Source organism: Cydia splendana, chromosome 21, assembly GCF_910591565.1.
Source record: "Cydia splendana chromosome 21, ilCydSple1.2, whole genome shotgun sequence".
NCBI lineage: Eukaryota > Metazoa > Arthropoda > Insecta > Lepidoptera > Tortricidae > Cydia > Cydia splendana.
In genome coordinates, this window is record NC_085980.1 from 5,588,764 (window position 1) to 5,611,554 (window position 22,791).

Consider the following 22,791-nt stretch of genomic DNA (forward strand, 5'->3'; position numbering starts at 1 on the left):
TCTACGGTTCGAATGGTGCTATAGCTCTATAATTTATGTCATCCTGGTCCATGGCGTGGCATCCTGTGAACTTTGCCCCTGGTTTATGAGGTCAGTCGTAAAACTACGGATTTCGAACGAATCAACAAAATTGTGAGAAAATGTTACGATGAAATTGAAATTGTTTTAGAGAAGTTGTTCTATGAATTCTATTGTTGATGAAAATAGGCTGTGTGCTATATATGTCAATTTCTTAGGTAAAATCGGCCCTATCCGAACTTTAAGATAGGTCAAATATTACGTCTAGATACGATATGGATTAGATGTGTCACTGTCAAAAGTAACGTTTTTGTTTGAAAAAATGTCACTTTTAACACTGACAGACGGACAGCGGAGTCTTAGTAATAGGGTCCCGTTTTTACCCTTTGGGTACGGAACGCTAAAAAAGAACGAACTAGGTAAGTAACTAATATAAGCCATAAACGCTTCTGTAATAGTCAGTACATACATTTCAATATTTTATCTCTATTAGCCTAGAAACGTGTTATACATGCGATATGCTCTTTTAAGTTCTATTACAGAATACGACATGATCCGGTTCGAATACATGACTGTCATTTCATACTTTTGTATGAAATCATATGAAGCGTGTATGTAAATTGTACAATGCAAGTGGCGAGTCTTTTGCATAGTATAATCTGGTATAACACTTTAACATCAAAACAACGCATATATGTGTACATTTGAATAATATACGAAGTTACTCATTAATTTATGTTGTACATCAAGGTACTTCTGTAAATGTATGTTTACTGACATGCCACTGCTGTGTCAACACTAACTATTAGGTAGTTATAATTTTAGGTAACATTTTATTGTTTGTTATTAATTATGGTTTTGGTTTTAATAAATTACACTGTTTATTCATTTACCCCCTTATTCCTAAAACTTTACGGGCCTGATTTAGTTAAATTATGTTTTATCCCTTTACAAATACATAAGTCAAAAATGACAGATAAGGACAACCGATTACTAGCTAATTGACGAGGTTTGTAGCGCGTTTATGAATAAGGGGGTTAATTTTTAATCCCCAAAGCAAGAAGAGAGGTGTTATATGCTCGGCGCCAATGTCTATCTGTCTGTCTGTGTCTGTGTGTCCTCTCAAATGGATGGACCGATGATTCGCATGAATGAAGCTCGTTTCCTACAAATCGATCCAGCAGTTTGCAGAGTATCAGCTCTTTTCCAGAATGCTTTAAGGCATTTTTGTGCGTAGGGGATTTTTTATTTTAATGAGCGTTTCTTTTATTTTTTGGCATTTTTATATATTGTGACCTTTTTTGCCACTTTTGTGTATTTCTACTCAGAATCACGAGCTCTTTCGATCGTAATGGGATAAAAAAATGTCCCAGAGTTTTTTCCTATTGTGTTACCATTTTCCCATATACTTTGTATGGCGGTAACAAAAAGGGAAGTTTGTAAAATGTATCGAAATTTTAGGACACTTTTTTTCTCCTATAAGGATGAAAAGCGCTCGCGATCCTGACTGGAAATAACACAAAAGTGGCAAAAAAAGGTCACAATATATAAAAATGGCAAAAAATAAAAGAAACGCTCTAATATATTATTTATTTAAAGCCTATAAAGTGTCCCACTGCTGGGCAAAAGGCTCCCCCCGTAGAATCCCAATCTTCCCGATTAAGTGCAGTATCCGTTCAGTTACTGAGAAAATGCATCCAGGTCGTCCCGCCATCTCCTCCTAGGACGAGCACTCCGGCGTTTACGTTGCGGCACCCACTATGTTGCTAGTTTATAATAAATATATAATTTAAAATTAATTCTTACACATTTCGACCAAACGTAGCCAGGCATAGTAAAGAATTATCTTGATAGACAATACTTCCTACTAAAAAGCTGCATTATATCGGTTCATCCGTTTTGTGAGCCGTCGCTCATGCAGGTTTCCTCACGATGTTTAGTGGTAAATATCAAATGATATAAAAAACACCATTGTCCAGCAGTGGACGTCTTTCGGCTGAGATGATGATGATTGTTAAAAAACAACGGGTTGCACTCCGGGAGTGCCGGCAGAAGTGAAAACTCAATGACATTGTAACAGTTTTTCAATCAGGTCACGTGACCGTCTTACGAATCTTACGGTCACGTGACCTGTCGCGAGTTTAACATTTTTTCCCCATCACAAAAAGTGCTCAGCGCCGCTAAAGAAGTTTTTACTTCAAAAACACAAATCAAAATATATTGAATAGTAATCTGATTTGTTCCCCACTTGCATTAATTTTCTTGCAATTTTCTTAAAACAATAATGTACTTACTAGTAGGTATATCCTTTTCCTCAGAAGCATCTTATATGCGCCGATGAATAATGGATAGTTACAGTACGCAAATGTTTGAAGTCATTGAATCAAAACAGGCCATCTATTCACGAAAACTTAAACTCCTCCCACTATATATTGAATCCAAGACTGGTAATAATAATTCGTCATGAGGTTCCATGCTTTTGAATGGTCTAGCTTAAACGCGTGGCGTAAGTTTTGATATTAGCCCTTCAGGTCACCAACACTAAATGTAACGTATATTTTTATTATTTTTAGTTGAAGAAGTCGCGTTATGTTACAAACAAATTGATAACGTATCTTATCTACTATATTAAGATGTCCTATTGTTCTGCAGGAGAACAAGAATTGAGGAGAATAGTGTGGGAATGCCGCTGGGACAGTAACCTGCAGCTCCACCTCTAGGGGTCTAGCCAAGTTGACAATCGTTCGCAGAGAAACAGAAGTGATAAGCTGATAAGAGAGGCAATAGCGTTTCGTTTTCTGCAAATGTTTGATATCACGGCTACCCTCCAGGGAATTGGGCTGAATTAATGCAACAAGCGACCGACAGCCCGCCTGTTTCCGGCCGGGCGTCCCTGCACTACATCTACCTACTATATTAGTTATGAACCTGGGTAATTACTCCCGTGAATTACTAAATTCATACGCAGGAGATGTCGTTTTAATACCCAATCTAAACAATGAAATATATTTATACAGGGATTACAGACTGTCCCTAAAACTAACGCCAAGTACGAGTATTAAGGGCTTACAGAATAGCTGATGGTCTACAAGATTAAGCAAATTTACACTTAATGAAAATCTCATTTTTTAGGGTTCCGTACCCAAAGGGTAAAAACGGGACCCTATTACTAAGACTCCGCTGTCCGTCCGTCCGTCCGTCCGTCCGTCCGTCCGTCCGTCCGTCCGTCCGTCCGTCCGTCCGTCCGTCTGTCACCAGGCTGTATCTCATGAACCGTGATAGCTAGGCAGTTGAAATTTTCACAGATCATGTATTTCTGTTGCTGTATAACAACAAATACTAAAAACAGAATAAAATAAAGATGTAAGTGGGGCTCCCATACAACAAACGTGATTTTTGACCGAAGTTAAGCAACGTCGGGTGGGGTCAGTACTTGGATGGGTGACCGTTTTTTTTTTTGCCGTTTTTTGCATTATGGTACGGAACCCTTCGTGCGTGAGTCCGACTTACACTTGCCCGGTTTTTTATATATCGGCACTTTTAGAAGAATCCTGGTTATAAAAGGTATATAAAAGTGCAGATATTTTAATAACAGTAGACATATTAAATATATATAGAACGGGTCACTCACTTATTTGAAGTCGAAAAACGCACGACATGTTTCACTCCGTGCAGATATCTCATCTGGGTCAATTTGCTTAATCTTGTAGCCCATCACCTGTTGTTCTATAAGCCCTTTAAGCGCCACTTGCACCATCCCTGTAACCCGGGGTTAACCGGTTAAACCGTTAACCCAGTGCCAAATTGTACTGGTAACCATGGTAACTCCAGGTTTAACCGGTTAACCCCGGGTTAGTGAATGGTGCAAGTGGCCCTAAGTCTTGGCATTGGTTTTAGGGACACCCGATATATAAGTTTATAAGGTTAAATAATACCTATACATACCTATTTCTTTATAACATTAAGGTTTAGGTCCTCCTTGTAAAATTACCCGTAACAGCAGAACATTAACAAAAATATATCAGAAATGCCCATCGAAAGCCTCAAACAAGTACCGTTGACTCAAATAAAAAACATAAACATATTTTAATCTCTCTCATTTGTATCCTTGGATAATAAGCTCCCATGGACAATCTAACGCACCCTATTATCTCGGCCATAGACTAAAAAAACTTGACCTCATTCGGCCTAAATGGGTCATTCATCCCTGAGGGTACTGACCCTTAACAAGTTAACAGGACTCGATGGGTTTTTTCGATAGAGGGCCATTTTTCATCGCCTAGCGCCCATTTTGGTACATGGGTCCCGTTAATGAGATACACATGGGATTTGTCCCTTGAGATGCGTGTGGGGACAGATGGTGTGGCTTGTTGGGATTTGTCGGGAGATATAAGGAAAAGGTTTGGTTTTAGGATGTTAGCAATATTATATTACTTGCTATTAGTAGGCAGGTATGTTTAACGTGTAGTTAATTTTTATATTGGTGTTAAAATTCAAATATTTTGCAGATTCTGTGCCTACCGTGAAGAGCGAAAATATATATTTCGGGTGATAAAGAGGCAGTTAACGAAATTTGGATTTTAGATTTTCGTGGCAGGCTTTCAGGATGCACTAGTAAAAAAAAAATGTGATCGTTTTATTTCGTACGGCGCATTTATATACCTATACGTGTATTTAATTTCGAATTATAAGGACGAATAAAAACAGAAAATTTCCCAAACGCATTCATTTCTCATTTTTCCCCACGTTAAATGACTGAAAATATAGCGTTTAGTTCCCCCACCACGCAGTTAGCAATAGGTACCTACCCCCCACTAACCTGCGTCAAATTCCGGTGTACTTTAAACAATTTTTGATTTCCAATTAATCAATCAAAGAACAATTTAGTTTTTTACAAGTTCAATTAACTTTTTATACGAGTACGTAGACCAAGGTTGGGGCAGACCGCATTTGTCATTGAGATGGTCAGAAGTGGTCAGAATGGGATACCCGGAATGACCCGCTAATGACAAATCACTTACGCATTGATTTAGTTCACAGGTCTATAATGACGCTTACGCTTATAGATATATAAAATGTGGATGATTATATTTATTTATTTTAAACTTTATTGCACATAAAAAACGAACTTAATGCCACTATAGGATACGAGAATTTATCGGATATCGTAACGATAACAAAATTCGAAGAAGTGATTCTCAAAGTTCCTATACAAATTTTGTTATCACTACACCTGCTATAACACCCACAAGAATATCTCTGGACAAATCTCGGGACCGTGTGTAGCGCGCTGCCTTCCGCATTCCTCACGAGCGTCGACCCACTGCGCCACTGCCCAACTATCCCTGATCCTGCGGAGGGATGGGGCCGTATCGATACTTTATCTTATCGATATCGACATTGCTGCGTTGGCGGACTACCTGATAATGCCCAGGGCGTGCCTGTGTTCGCCGTTATTAATTTTAACGATTTCTTTAGTTTACTAACACTTGTCTTGTAAAATTGTGTTTTGTTTTTGTGTTGTAAGTATGTTACTAACCAAACTATGAACCCAGAGAGCAATCCAATAAATATTTTTATTTTATCGACTGAACTAAAATAATATATGCATGGTCAGGCGTAGGCTTCTTGAGTAACTTTAATCAACCAGTCGTTTGTGGTTATTGCCGGACCTTAGCCAACTATAAAAAACCGGACAAGTGCGAGTCGGACTCGCCCACCGAGGGTTACGTACTTTTAAATAAGTATTTGTTGTTATAGCGGCAACAGAAATACATGATCTGTGAAAATTTCAACTGTCTAGCTATCACGGTGCATGAGATACAGCCTGGTGACAGACATCCGGACGAGACAGAGACGGACAGTGGAGTCTTAGTATTAGGGTCCCGTTTTTACCCTTTGGGTACGGAATCCCAAAACTATCGATAACCTCCCCGTCCCTACACGTTAACGGGCCATCCCTACACTAACATAGGTACCGCTAGTATTTAATACATACAGTAATAGCATATTATCTGTAAGTGGTTGCGATTATAGCGTCACTCAGGAATTCGTATAACGGACCTGCGTTCATGTGGCTTTGCTTGATTAGGTCGTTACCTTTGACAATGACATGTATGTGAGGTGGGTGGGTATTATGTAAAGGATCAAATACAAAATACAAATACAAAATTATTTATTTGTCCAACATAGGTTATAGGGTGTTACAGTTCAGTCAGTTTCACTATGTGGCGCCTTACGGCATACAAATGTTGAGAGCATGCATGTCAAAATATAATAGGTATTTACAAGTCCTTATCATCTAAAAAATCTTTTATTGAGTAGTAACTCTTTCGAATCAGTAACAGTTTCAAGGCTTTTCAAGGATCTATCTGGAATAAGCTCAAGACGCTATGCGTGTTTAGGGTTCATCCACATATTACGTCACAGCAACAGGGGGAAGGGGGGTCATGCCAAGTGTCTATCCACTATCTTTTTCCTATGAAAAAGTGTGACAAGGGTTGAAGGGGGGGTCAAAAGATCAAAACTTTGTGATGTAATTAATGGACGACCCCTTAGTGGCGCACACTGGTCGCAAGTCGAGAAAAGTGAGACATTTATTATGTCGCTTAAACACAGTATAATAAATAGTACTAAGCTTAAATAAACCGCATTCGATAGAAATAAGCATTAAAATATTAGCAGTACCTAATAAAAAAATAAATATTCCTGTTCTTGTTAATATTGTTTAAATCAGTGCATTGAAACTTTAAATACTTAAATACATATATTTCTTATTAATGTGTGGAGAAAAAAAATCAAATTGAAGGAGTGGTAACTGCTGTTCTAGAAATAAGTTTAATATTTTACGCAAATCAAATTAATATTAAGCTAAATATTTTACGCAAATCAAATTTGTCCAGAGTTTCGTGTAGTCATTCAAAATTCAAAAAATATTTATTTCAATAAAAGCAGTAATACCTACAGTGCAGTCAAATCATAATAGGTACGTTTAATATCGTGCGATTTCCGTCAAGGAAGTGTCGGTATTTGACGTTTTTGCATGACATGCACATTGCAGTCGTAAAGTGTGAATTATAAAATTATAAATTGTACTTTAAGAATCGTATTATCACTACACCTTATGAGACAAAGTCCCTCGCCGCGTCTTCTGTTTGTATGTTTGCGATAAACTCAAAAACTACTGAACGGATTTTAAAGCGGTTTTCAAATATCGATAGAGTGATTCTTAAGCAAGGTTTAGGTGTATAATTTGTTACGGTTTTGTATAACCCGTGCGAAACCGGGGAGCGGGTCGCTAGTATATTATATTAGTAATACCAAACCCGATAACTTTACGAGTAAATATGTGCATATTCGGTTGTTTTTTTCTTCTTCGTTGACTGATCAACATTTTTGTTTCGTTTCATAGATACTTGCAGTAAAATTTTGAGCAGAATTAGTAGTTACGTAGGTCCTCATATACTGACAAGTCGAACAGGACCCTAGGTATAAGTACCTATATAAGTTAAGCATAGACAATGTCGTCAGGTGACAAGCAAAACTCACAAATTACTAAAAAATAATTCAACAAAAATCAACTTTATTGTGGTACCAATACGGTTAATTATGGCTATGAACTTGTAGTGAGTTTTGGTTGTCACCTGACGATAATATAATGCCCTGTCTTTGTGCTAGTGACGCCCTCTGCGCAGAGTTTTGCGTAATATTCCCTATTAACTCACATGTATAGACGGGTCTATCGCGAAATTATTTTACTACCTTTATTTACCACGACCAGTGAAACCTGTGTCGAAACGTCGGTAAATAAAGGAATTAAAATAAATTCGCGATAGACCCGTCTATAAATATAAATGTGAGTTAATATGTGTTCAAAACGCGAACGTTTTAAATATTATATTCCCTATTGGAAGAGAATTTCATTTATTTTGTTTCGTTCAATTTCCAAACAAAACAAAATACCATCTCTAATTCGTTTGTAATTCCTTATGTACGAGTATAGGTCTGTAAGTAAAAATTACGCTAGCTGGATTTTTCATTTGTATGACTGGAGGATAAAAATTAAAAGGATTAAGAAATAAAACCATAATTTATAGAAAATAATATAAAACATCTTTATTACTCACCAGGTTTACGACAGTAACTTACGATAAAAATAACATATATTATGCTAGGGTGGGATACTTCCTCGGCCATATAGTAACGATATAGCGGCCTACAACAAACATACTAAAGCAATATGGCTGCGGTATCTTCATACTATTATTGTTAACTTGTAAATCAAATGTCTATAAATATAAAATCAACGAATAAATATCTCCCCTTTTCATTTTAACGTTTCCAAATCGCAAATTTAATAACAATTTTTAAATAACCAATACCTATAAAGTACGGATATGATGGTCATTCTTATCTACGTGACAGCGTGATAAAACGGTGTCCGTCACTTTCTAACCCGCGGTGTTAAAAAGTGACAGTTATTTTGCCATGTGGATAAAACCATCCATAATACGCCTGCTGCAGTAGACGTATTATCGGTATTATGGATTAATATGGATGCCTTATCCACGTGATAAAATAACCGTCACTTTTTGACATTGCGCGATTGAAAATGACGGATACTGTTTTTATCACGCTGTCACGTAGACAAGAACGACCATCATATCCGTGTTGGTGTGACAAGATAAACTTTTGTACTGTTTTTTTTGACCTTACTTTTTTTTCATAATATACTTAGTTTCAAATTTATTAATAGAACTGCATTAAAGAGATACATAACATTAACATTGATACCTCAGCCATATCGCTACTCCTCTTGAGCCCAAAGGAACCAATTCTAAAAACAATCGAGGTTTATCTAACATGCTCTACTAGACTCCTAACGCAAAAAAACTTGCCTAACGCAAGTACGTCTAACGCTTAAAACCAATATAAAAGCGTTGTTAGATTACGCACAGTTGTTACGAATTACGAGCTCACTGTTACACTGGTCATTTAAATGATACATTTGCCTACACTCGGCAAGGCTTGAGAACATCGCTGCACAGAGTATCTAATCTAACAGAGTAACAGAGCTAAATCTCGATGTTATCGAAAATGGTTCCTCAAATTCACATCAGTCTTAGAAGACAAATTAACTTTAAGCAGTCTTATCTTAATTATCTACAGTATAAAGATAAATTAATAAAAGCATAGCAAGCTCACTATATTTCTATAATTGATAGACTGTTAGGGTATAAAGTTTATTGTTAGATCGAAGTAAAACGTTCTATGTTCTATTGTTAAAGTTTAATAGCGATAACAATCGGATACGTGCTTTTATAACTTATGAAGTACCATTTTCAGTCACATAATATTACCTAAATAATCATATAATAGGATTGGTTGTAATATACCTGAAAATAGTCATTAATATTGTTAAGTACATTTTAAACTAAGAACCTTTTGTTATTAATAAATCGATGTAAAGCTCGATATAGGTGATAAGTGATAACTGATAAAATATCGCAGAGTAAAGATTTTTTTACAGAACTGCACATTTTTTTACCGTATCCTCTTCGAAATTGGTACTTTTTCGAGCAAGATGGGTATATTTTTAAGCACTTTACGGATTCAAAGCATTATTTACATTTTATAAGCGGAAATACATGGTAACTCGAATCATGCAGGACAACGTATACACTTGAGTGGAAATCTAGTAAAACTACAATTAAAACTACACATCTGTACATAAAAAAACGGGTTTTTGAAGGTCTCTCGAATAATGTACAATGGGCGAAGAAAACCTTTCAAAAATAACCTTTTTGCCTCTTTTTGCTTGTCTTGAAATTTTCTTAATCTAGTTAGATATTACTGATTTAATTTTAAACAAAAAAGAAATTATCTTTAAAATTAAATGTTATGAAATGATATTTTCTCTCAAATAATGAAAAAAATAAATGAACAAAAAACATAATAAAAACGTACGTATCAGAGGTGTTAGTTATATTTTACATTTTAAAGTTATGTTCCTATCAGTTTCTACATCGTATATATCTACAATAATTTATATAAAAGTACAAAATGCTTGAAGGATATGTGCACTATAGTATATCAGTCGTAATATAAACGTAGTGAGTATTGGATACGGGGGCGGCTTGCAGACGGGAAATCTACCTGTAAACAAAGAAAAATAACATTAATAAAAGACAATAAACAATACAATTATAAAGACGTCTGATATTAAATCAATGTCCTAAACGGACATAAACGTAAATTAACAACCTAACCTAGTAACGACAGATCGATAAAAATATATAAAGTTCGTGAAAAATCGTGACAGTTTAAGTCAGTGTAATACAGTTTTTTTTTTTGGATTTGTCTTTTTTTTGTAAAAATATAAATGATGAGAAGTATAACCAAAATTTAACTCATAAAAGGTCCGCCTTTTGTACGATAAGTTTTTCTTTTGTGCAATAAAGATTATATAAATAAATAATAACTTTTAAATTTAATACCTTAACGCGCCAATGCCATTAAAATTAAACACATGTCCGTAAACCTCAGTTTACATACTTCTAAACCCCTACAGTAAGTTTTGTCAGTCAAGTGAAGATTACATTACTATTTATAATCCCATAAATAGGTATTTTAGACTGTTATTATATTGTACGCAAAAAAAAAACTTTACGCCTGGATATAAATGATAATACATACCATAATTTATAGTTATCCATAGTGATAATGATAAACGATAAAAAAGTGCATAAAATACATTTTAAAATGCATATCCGATATTTAATTGCTCTATTTTTTTAATTCAAACTTGCAAAATGCCTTAAAGCTATTACAGAATTGTTGGATAAAAATATCTTTGACACATTAAAGGAACTAGTTTTGAGAACATATTGCTAAATACATGTAAGATAATATGCCAGTGGCCGCTTTGCATAGGGTTGCCTTACATTTTATGAAGCTGTGAGCTTAATTAATTAATTTTACTCTATTATTAAAATTAATACTTTTTTGACGATGCATGAAGCTGAGTAACGTGACTGTTTATATTTTATTTTAAAATTTCCAATAAGTATTTTTTATTGGTATAAATCGTACTTTTTTATATAATTCTATGTTTTAAAGTTCTTTTTTTTTCAATTAAATTGTAATCTTCTTCCTCGCGTTATCCCGGCATTTTGCCACGGCTCATGGGAGCCTGGGGTCCGATTGACCACTAATCCCAAGAATTGACGTAGGCACTCGTTTTTTGTTAATTAAATTGTAATATAGTTTATTATTTGTATTTATTTTCAATGTGTTGAATTTATTGTTTAAATGCTCGTGTACAATGTAACTTGTAATTTGATAAACTTATAGTTAATTTATAGATTTATGGATAAATAACTCTTAACCAATCTAAATAAAAGATTAACCACGGAATTAAAGGTTAATGTTGTATGGATTGCTTATGGATGTAATGTATCATCGTTTAGTTAATATTGCATAAAACTATCACCAGATAAATTATAACATTATTATATTGTTTTCGTTTACCGCGATAGTTATTCATGAAATAAAACTAAATACTTATACCTACAGATTAATTAATTAGTATGTATTTTAAATTAAGATATAATCCGTTTAAAATGTATTATTGTATAACATTATTTTTAAAACTAATTCGCCCGAGGGAAAAAAAACCCTTATAACACCGAGGTATGTAAACGTGACACGTGGTTATTTATTCCGTACAAAACAATCTACAGTCTGACACAAAGAGTAGATATTAAAAAGTGGCAACACTGTAGTGTCGTCCCGTTTTCTTATATAAATTGGTTTGAAAGGGACGACACTATAGTTGAATTATCGAGAAGATGGAATTGCATTTGTAGTGGTTGTATGCTGATAGTACAAGAAAATATAAAATTCAAATATAGAATGCCTGTAAACAAACAATACTACTACATATTCCAATTCCACGCTCTCGATGATTCAACTATACAGTGTTGCCACTTTTTAATTTCTACTCTTTTTTGTCAGATTGTAAACGAAACGCCTCCAATGAACCAATTAATAACTCGGCAGTAGACAACCCTGTTACCGACGTCAGCTGGCACAGGCACACTTACATACAAATTCTTTTTGTACACTTTAATTTGCTCCAGTATAAAAATGTGGTGAAAATATTTATAAAGACTATGAAATTGTCCGCGTTTGGTGCCTTTTATGGCTTATTTTATAGTTATGTAATGTTCAATTGCGTATCATAATTGAACTTGACTAGAGGCAATGGAATTGTGCATTTTAGACTAATATTGAAACAGAAGAACTGTCAACGGCATGTATTTTATTGAGTATTGGGTAAATTAAAGGACCTCTCGAACGAAACCACGATTTATGTAAGGTGGTCAATACCTTTTGGGTAAAAAATGTTATATTTAATGAAAAGGGACAAAGCTAATTTCATTTTACAGGAAGCCGGCTTGAACATGCTAAATCAATCAATAAATTTGTCAATCTTATCTCGCTCGTACATATTATTTAAAATAGTACTGTAAATACCTATAAATTCTATAATCAATATTATATACTATCTAAAATCGAATACCGTTGCAGGTCAATTTTAGACTCTAAATTGACATTTGCTCATGCTCTAAATTTTAGAGCGTATAGAGAATTTAGAGGAATACTAGCGCAAGGGGTGTTCAACTCTGTAAATAACTAAATACACATATTAAACCTACACTATCTGATAAACATGGATTTCTAATTAATTATGTGCAAATACACCTAATAAAAAAAAAGATTTATGGAGTTCGATTTAATTATGACACCTATGTACTGATAAATAATGATATTATAACATTTAAATGTTTGAAATCAAATACGCCTTCGCCTATTTCCGCCATATTAGATACCATTGACCCAAGTCGGTACCTCAAACGCTTGTACAATAATAGTCGCCATTGAACGACCACCAACCATAGACCCAAAACCATTACGCATATTGTTTTATTACAAGGACGAAAATTAACTTTGCGAGTGTTTTTTAAAATTGCAAAAACTGACCAATTGTTAATTGTTGTAATAGTTTTGTTTGCACAACAATAATTGCCGCGGAATTTAGAGCTATTGTTGATTTTATGACCTTTTTTTGGGAAGACGCAGACTTATGCAATTATTTTAGTGTGTGGCATTTTTTAAGGTTTCCTTTTTGCAACGACCGCCTTTTTATTACTTCGTTCTTTCAGGTAAATATTAAATTTGCATGAATTTCTAATACGACTAACATGCGTGGTAAAAACATGAACACTATTATATGACTGCAAGCTATAATTAAAGAATTATTCAAATGCGATAGCGACGGACTAAAATATTAAAAACGTTAGTATTTAATAATGATTATCGTGTTCAATAAGTTTAACACACAGCATCTATTTTGCATATATATATAAAAAACCGTAACACATTGTGGATACAAAGGATCTTGTTCTAAAGACGTCCAATTACAATATTCTGATAAAGACACTAATTATAATAGAAGTGCACTGTGTCGCGGATGTCTCGAGGCAAAAAACTAACCAATATATACTGGCATGTGCTTTAACACCGGCCTAGTGGTCATCCTTGGCTAGAACACGCTTTGCACCTGTCATTGTTCAATTTAAATTGGCGACACATTGCCTCAAATTATTCCTTAAATTGAACGCTGCAAAATAGTTTTCAATACTTTTTAAATGCGCTATCCGCCGATAGATGGCGTTGCGCAGTCGAATGCAGCCAGCAATTTTTAATATTATTTTTTAATTACTCTGTGGTTACGCGAGTAATTTTTATAGTTGACAACGAATATTGATTAGACATTTATTTGAATGAAATTTGGTCTTATCCTCCCTCATCTTGCGATTGCTCGGATCGTCAACTAGAACACTCGGTACTAGGAGATAAGAAGTGTGTAGGAGTTTCGCCTGCGAACCTCGTGTTCAGTGCGTTCAGTACAACCGAACGAACTACACGTAGAATGATTGAACAATTTGAGTATTTTGACTTATTGGCGAATGATTTCAAAGTAATTAGTTATGCTCAGAAGTAATCTACAATATTTAATTATAATAAAGAATTAAAAAAAAAAATTTAAATCGATTGCAATTGCGTTGTCTAGTTTTAGTACCTATAACAAGGAATTCTATTCTATCTAACGCTAACCCGAGAAGATACGGAAGTTAAATAAATAAAGCCTTGCATTATAATGGACGAAGATCAAGAAAAGCGAGTTATCTTCAGCTTATTACGGGGAGACGTGGTACCAGGCGCGCATAATATAGCAAGAGGCCGATTGTGACGTAGCATATCGTCGGTGTTGTTCTGTTAGTGTGTGTGCGCTAGCGTTATACAGCGTCTGACGACATTTTTTTACGTGCAAATACGGATTTCCTTTAGTTCATTTAACTAAAGATAGACAAAAAATTTCCTTAAAACTAACTAATGTTGGCAAGTTTTATAGCTTCTAATGTTCAATTTGGATAAGTTTATTTGAAAGATAAGTAAGGTTGACGCTCCCTTGTTCTCACGGGGCCACGCCTCGCGCTTGAGCTACCTATGCGGAAACAGCTTCGTTATTAACACGCGTTCCTCAGCTATGAGATACTGCCACTTACGTATGTGCATAACCGTGTATGTAGAAAGCATTTTCTCTTCACACAGCTTTAAATGTGTGTTTTCATTCCGCCGATGTGTTTTCAGCTAGTGAGCCAGCTGTTATGTTTTTAGTACCAGGAGAATATGACTGGAAGATGGTAATGCTGTTTATGGGTTTCGTCATATCTTTTCCTACACGTAACAGCTAAAAGGTCGTTTATTAAGACACGCATTCGCGTTTAGTTTACGTTCCATATGATTCCATTGGCCTATTAGAGCTTCCGGGTCTTGATAAGGTGGATGCACTGGAGTTGATTGAACGCTAGCGATCTCATCATCTCCTAGTATATTGACGTTCTGTGCAGTGGAGTCAATGACTTGATGGATGGAGATGAAAATCCAAATGCAGTGTCTAATTTTTGTACATCCTGTGATTTGATTTAGCCTTAAAAGTTTAGTGCAATCGTTCTATTTCAATGAATAAAGGTTAAGGCTTGTCCAGACGAGAACTTTTTTTCGCCAATCTGATTAAATTGTCCGATCAAATCAGGTGGTGCGGACGCAAACACCAATTTGGCCACTTCCACCAATTTTAAATTTATGGTGATATTTGAGCGCTCTAAACTTAAAAAATGCCCTCATACGCGAATATTAGCGTAAGTGTTAATAAGGATATGTTTCAAAGTTCTGCATTTATAATACATTAGTATGACATACAAAAAGTCACTTAGCCATCTTAGTAGATGTCAAAGTTGTCTTCATTATTGTACAGACCGTATAAGGCTCACTTTTTATGTTCACAGTCATTCAAGATAATTCTATTGCTCACAATTAATTATCTATCGAATGCAGAAACCATCAATTTATTAATCCAAGCAATAGTCACAGTAAGAAACATCCAGTCACACGTTACGCCAAGATACGTTATGCAAGGTCTGATGCAAGCAGGAATTGGTACACGCCGGTAAATATGTAATGTCGAGCCAAGTCGATATCTGACCCAGTGAGCGGTGACTTTTGACGCACTGGCCGCTTCGAGCGCAGATCCGCGTTCTTCGATTGAATTTTAAAAAGTTTAACTGGCACAATTGCATTTTTGCTGGCAAATCGCTAGTTTCAGTTGATTAAGGCGGAAAATTGTGAAAAAGCAGGCGCAAAGGGTTGAACTCCCATACAGATTTTGATTTTCGTGCCCGTCTGTTATGATAAGAATCCCGACCTAATTTTATTAGTTTTCGACAACATTTCTTTAACCCTCGATTTTTGAACTCTAAACACACAGGACATACCTACATACCTATCCATGGTTAACTAACTTGATAGTAAGAGCCACTAACTTGATGGAGGAGATTTATTATAAAAATATTTCGTCTGTATGCTGCATTAAGTAAAATTTTTATAATTCTATAATTAAATTTCGACGTAAAGTACACACCTAATTAGTGCGTTTCCATCTATTCCAACATAGAACATTTTATTTACAACATTAAAAATTTGTTGTAAAAAAACATTTTTTCAAGAAACATTTAATTAATAATAATTGGAATTGATTGAATGTTATACAATTAATTTCATGTATTTGTATGATCCCAGATGGTCGAAATAAATGATAATTTATTTATTATTATTATTATTTTATTTAAAAAAAAATTAATTAAAAAACACGGATGATTGTTTTCATTTACCAACGAATGACGAAAACATGATTCTAAGATGGCGACTAAAAATTAATCGCAATATTAATTTCTCGTGATCCAACAGGATCACGATAAATGTATGAGAGCAACAGGCTCTCATACATTTAAAACTCGTTTTTCGCGAACAAATTATTTAGTTGCTATAAATTGTTTATTTGCCGATTGGCAAACATTAACAACAGCAGGTGTTTAATACTCTATAAGGGCCACACGTAACTTGTCGCAATTTTTCATCCCGTGGTTTAAGGCGTCCATTTTGATCGAGCGTATGATGATTGCTTTTATCGTGTGATAATGACAAGATAAACATTATTCTGCTTTTGACGCTGTCAGAATAAAACTTGTTTCGTATGGAAAAGATTAAATTACCTTTTTGGGTTCTCGCTTTTTTTAAACATTCTCCATTCATTCATGTCTTTGATAGGCAGGAAATAATGCTTTATGTCCGATAAACAAATGCCAATCACGATGGAAAAAATAAATCAATGAATTTTTCAGTGCGAAAAATTTACGCATATTTAAGCTGTAGGTAAATATCTGTTTATATTTATTAAACTTTTTGAAAATGTCCCTTATATTATGTCCAAATCCTTAATATAAATGGAACGTTTGTAATATAAATTCCATTTTGTACATAAACAAGGTATATTATCACATGGACATCGTTTCGCCAGTTTTTTACGCATAACCTCAAATTTCCATATGGACCATTGCCCTAACTATAAATGGTCTATGTTTTGTGTGGTCATATGAAATATTCTTGTGTCCAAACAAAAAATAACCTGTTCTTGGCAAAGTTTATTGACTCCTTCCTTTGGCTGGATTATCTTTCTTTATTTAAATTTGATTGGTGATATAATCCTAAATTACCTCATTTTTGGGAATAGTACTGCATAGTCGACATCGCATATAATTCTGGGCGTAATAAGCAAAAATATGTAAACATCGCTCTTATGTCGTATGTAATAAGGTCATTATTAGCTTTGTGATTAGTCCGCTCTGTTTTAAAATGGGATTCTAGTTTATGGTTAGTTTGAAATTGTATACCATAGACTAAGAAAACAGATGCCACAAATACTGGATTCCGAATTGTTTATGTACCTACCTACTTGTACCATGTTTCTCGAAAATTACTGTTATTAAATACAACCTTTAGCATTTTGTCTCTTGCCTAAAGGCTTACGGAACTCCATATTTTTATAGGACAGCTTAGTGTTTTAATTGGTCATTTCATTCTAATGTTTACCTCACTCTTATTACCTTCACTATACTCTGTATCTTTAGGTACCTATTTAAATAAAAGTAAACAAAATCTACGCTCAAATGGCTCCTTAAGCCAGTTGTGGGTAGATGAAAACATTACACGATCAAATAATGTAGGTTAAAGTCAGGTCGTTCAGTGACTGACCCAGGCGGTTTTGTATTTGGTTGGTTAACCAATAAATGTTACAACTACCCGAAAATGTACAAATTGTTTGTTTACTTTTTTTTAAATACCTAAAGATGCAGAGTAACAATGTAATCAAATCTTACAAGTCAATATTTCAACCATGTAATTAAAGACGTGTAATCCATATGACAATACAATAATTTGGTACCATCGACGATCTGATGATGGAGCTAGAAGTTGGGTAGTGGAACTCTTCGGCAGCTATTAGCAAAGATTTCGAGTTTAAGTTCAAATTATTTATTTTTGAGTCCAATACTTTAGAGACGTAAACTAGTTTATGATGAGTGTGTATTAATAATTTAGTTTCTCTCAGAATTTTATCCAAGACTGTATGCTTGTTGATAATTATATGTATTGTTGTAGCCATACTCTCAGTTATTGTTTTTTTAAAACACATTTTGTATTTTGCCACAGATCATGTACTAAATGTAGTCAAGTATGTACTTTTAATCTTCGTAGAATTAATTATGTTAAGTGACATCAATGAGGCTAGTAACTAATTAACTTTGGAAGCACTTGCCCTGTCTATACATCTAACATCTTTGACGAACGCTATGAAACTTAATAATGGGCATGCGATGGTATCTCGAAGATGTATGTATAACTCGAATTAAGAATATTTATTACGTGCCCCGAGAATAAACGCAGAAAAAATAAAAGTACAATGTATAGTAATTTGGCATCTTCGTAAATAATGATTTTATACGTGCATAAATAATATGGCACCTGCGGGACTTGAACCTAGTACTTAATTATTTAAACATAAAACCTTTAATTAGACTGCACCAGCTGCCCGACCTTGTATTGCACCTTTGTAGTGCATGCATTTTACATGCAAAAAATGCATTCAGCTTCCAATTCGTTTTTGCTTGTTACTTTGAAAAAATGTCGCATTGTCGGCTCATCTCGATGACATTTTGCTTAGGTGCGTTGGGATAAGTTCAGACGTGGGGTCATTTCGAAACTAGCAAATACATATCTGCTAAGGAAGCATTCCACGGGCTGTCCCGTACAAACGCATTTTAAATTGTATCATGTATTAGAACTTTTTTGCCTTTAAAAGCCTATGATTATTTTTCTGAGCATATTTTTGTCCACATGTCACAGAAAAAGAAACTCATATACCTGACAATCTTAAGTAAATTCGCGTTTTTACAAGGTAACGGCAGACAATTTCATGGAATGCTCCTAAGGTAGAAGCACTTGCCAAGATCCTACGTTAAGAGTGTTGGAAACGTGTATGTATAATTTTAATTGTATACGTGTTACTTAACCCATGATAATTTAAAAACCTCAATTAGTAAATATATTATGTTTTATCCCTTTCTTTCAATTAATGTCAAAATGATACATTGACGAATTGACAAACGATTGACGAATAGGCTTGTAGCGCGTTTATGAAAAACGCCGTAAGTGTTTTGGTCGAAATTATCCGTTTCAAATTTTACCCCAATGCACCTGCCATTGATGAGGGTAATTTACCTATGCCATAGAAGATCATGATCTAGAGTTCTAGACAATATAGCTCAAAAATTGCAAATGGGAACTTTTCCATGTAGAAGTATTTATTTTTACATACGTTATTAATGTTGTGTGTTCAAATAGTAAGAGATTAATCAAAGTTGGACTTCTAAATTACATTAATTACCCACATTCTGACATAAGCAAATTCTATATCACTTTTGTACACTGTTCAACTCATCTCGTCACTTAAAACAGCGGGAAAGTTTGAAAATGTCAAGTGACGTCAAGCATCCACAGTTTTTTGCCGCCTTTTTCTCGACTACATCCAAACTATAACCATAGACAAAAAGTTTTTTGTCAATATAGGGGCTACCAACATTACAATGAGCTGAGTCAGAAGATTTTTTTTACTACCAACATCACGGGGCATTTTTGACCAACATTACAGACAATAAGGCAGCAAGTGTATGATTCACGGCTCTCACACACGTCTGATGCGATTGAGCAATATTATATTTGCGCGATGAACCTCCTTGACCCCGGCTGACTGCAGCATGGCCTGTTTTTGGCATTGCGTCATCATAGGTCACTATCCCTAGTCCGCCATTTTTTTTGCTCATGAAATGCTTGGCACGTAGCCATCCTTAGTTGAAGTTTTTGAAGTTTTATTTCGTGAGGTTAATGGCGTTGTCTATTTTAAAAGATGAACTTATGATATAAATAATCATAACCAGATTTACAATTGTCGTCTTTATTTATATTTTAAGATTTTTGAGCGGTACAGATGTAAGAAATTTTCCATTTTACATTGCAATGAGTGGTCCGAAAGAGAGGGTATGTTGTTAAAAAGAGAACTATGGAATATTTTGCTGTCATTTTAACAACCTAGTAAATTAACTATCAGTAATATAACAAAAAAAAATTGGATTGACTTTTGCCAACGTAATTGCGATATTTATTTCTATGGTATACCTACAAGTAATTGTTACATTATTTTTAAAGTCAGTGACACTTTCGTATTCAGGTATATGAATATGGATTTATCAACCGACTTCAATTTCAAGAAGGAGGAAGTTATGCATTCGGTAGTGGCTATTTTTTAACGTAGATTGTAGACCTAGACTGTAATGTTATTTAACTTCTGGTCATTTAAGGACGGTCTACTCAAACGATCCAATTAAAAATTCAAATTCCGAATCCGCGGTCTTTTTTACGTCAACGTCAAGAAAAATAATCCACGATCGGCGAAAAGGTTCTTCAAAGGTGCGCATTTGGATGACAAACATTTTTGATGTGATAACGCGCGCCGCGTCTATTTTGAAGCTGAACCCGATCGGGCGTTCGCGGGGTTGTTGAACTGGAATAATTCGGCAAACAACATTACAGCGCTTGTTAGTCTTAACGATATCATACGAGTCTCGCGTGCCGATTATAAAATACCTAACACGGCAATTGCTTTACTTTTTTAAAGATATGGTTTTTTAATCAGCCAGCCATAGACAAAATTTTTGCTTTTTTTTCGGCGTTTGTTTGGATCACGTGGCAAATTTAATTGGTATTTAAAATTCATTTAAATTAACCGATTACAATTCGTAATACGTAATCTGGTGTTTACGCGAAACGGCATACGAAGATGTCTGTGTGCGTTTGGATGTGTGCTGTTGTACGTAGCGCGATGAAATAAAATATGTCCGGTCAACGAACCCGCGGTGCCGTAAAAATCGCGATACTGTCCGAAATTTCGACGGAAAATTAAATATAGACGCTTATCACAACGCCAACGCTTTAAGTTTGTGAAAAAACGTCTCTTAAGTTGCTTTTAAGTACCTAAGACTTGTCTTTGCCATAAAAAAAAATGTTAAAACACATCAATGCTCTATGGTCTGTATACTTTTAAAAATAATTTTCTCTGATTAATCTATCATATATATATATATATATTTTTTTCAATCCTTTTAAGCAAGACCTAATAAATATTCAAACTCCTAATCCTAACTCTATGTCAGCACCTATATTTTTTTAAAGTTTGTTGACCAATCAAAATCGTCGGCGGTTTTCGGTGCAGCTCGGAATGGCATCGGAACAGCTGGGCTGTCATTGAACCCGACATATTCACGAGCAGGGCACGCGGAAATGAGTTCGATTAAAAACGCGGTAGTCTATGGTTTTTGGTGACGCGGAAGTGTTTTGTAAGATTTCCCGGGAAAACATTGCAGGTATAATTTACCTATAATTTATTTTAAAACTTTGGTGGGCGGAATGTTTTATTTAGTAATTTTGCGGAAATGCTTTTCTGTAGGTTTCTTCTTGTAGGAATACATCGATCTAAGAATAATTTTACTTTGTTATATAATATTGTCATAAACAATATCTGTATCTAAACCTCTTTAAATACAGTACATTGTCTTTGGTAGTTTCAAAATATCTCAAAATGTTGGCTAAAGTTCATAGTACCTAAACAAAAAATAAACAGAAAGCATAGCTAAGTATGTAAATCTAAAACAATACAATGTAAAACACGCAAAACACCGGCAGAGTCAAAGTGGTAATAAAAACGTCACGGTGGGTCGGTTCAGCAAGGAAACCTCATTTGGTAATTACCTTCAAGCGAGAAAAAAAGAAAAGCGTGAACGAAACACCTTAACCTAAAACTTACTATGTAAAGAAAAATCTAGTCAGACTACTTAAATGTTACCAAAATCTTTTCAAGAATATTAAAACAATCAGTAAGTAAAAGATCTTAAGCAGAATCTAATAAGAATGAAATCTAGAAACTAGGAAGTAAGTATACTTACATTGCATTCCTTCGCAGGTGACGGAACCCATTTCCGGCCCTAGTACCGAAACCTTCTTTTTCTGCACGACGATGTCTCTTCCGGACTGGATCCCGTCCAAATCCTCCGCCGCCCGCAGCACATTTTGGGGGGATTAGTAAATTTCTGTGGGGTCTAGCCCGATCATGATGCTTTAATACTGTCCAGTGGGGTCGAGGATCATGTTTAGTACTGGCCGGTAGGATCAAGGACAGCCATTTTTTATTTTTTTAATAAAGTCCAGTTGGGTCCAAAGAAAGTACATCCATGTCACTACACTCGCGGTACGCGTTGGTGGCGCGGGAGTCGGCCGGGCAGTGCGGCGGTGCGCGAGCGCTCGCTTATATGAGCCGAGTGGATGGTGCGCCATCTGTGGGAGGATGGATGCGGTGCGAGTTTTCCAGACGACGTTTTCCGCGCGGTGACCGTAACTATCGGGGCAAAGGTGACAATCGCAGGTATGTAAATGCTAAATGAAAACAAAACATGTATTAGGATGACATATGCTTCGATAATTCACGTGACAATTTCCATGCAATATAGTCATCTTGACTAAGCTTGAACTTGGTGATAACACCATAAAGCCAATATTGAGAAGATATGAAATCTGTTAAACGTTACTTAAAATTATTGAGTCGTATATTTCTTTAGGTGTTTTTCTTTAGTACTGATCTTCTCTTCATCTTTTTTAAGGAAGTAACTCAAGTAACATATGTTAGTGTAATTGTCATGACTG

General features: G+C 35.0%; 1 long non-coding RNA gene across 1 annotated transcript; it reads right to left on the reverse strand.

Annotated features, from left to right (window-relative positions):
- Positions 1-9,712: 9,712 nt before the first annotated feature.
- LOC134801199 (uncharacterized) lies at positions 9,713-22,485 on the reverse strand. The gene is made up of 2 exons (XR_010145645.1): positions 22,038-22,485; positions 9,713-10,173 (listed from the first exon to the last, which is right to left on the reverse strand). It is a non-coding gene; the product is annotated as an uncharacterized LOC134801199 (long non-coding RNA).
- Positions 22,486-22,791: the final 306 nt, after the last annotated feature.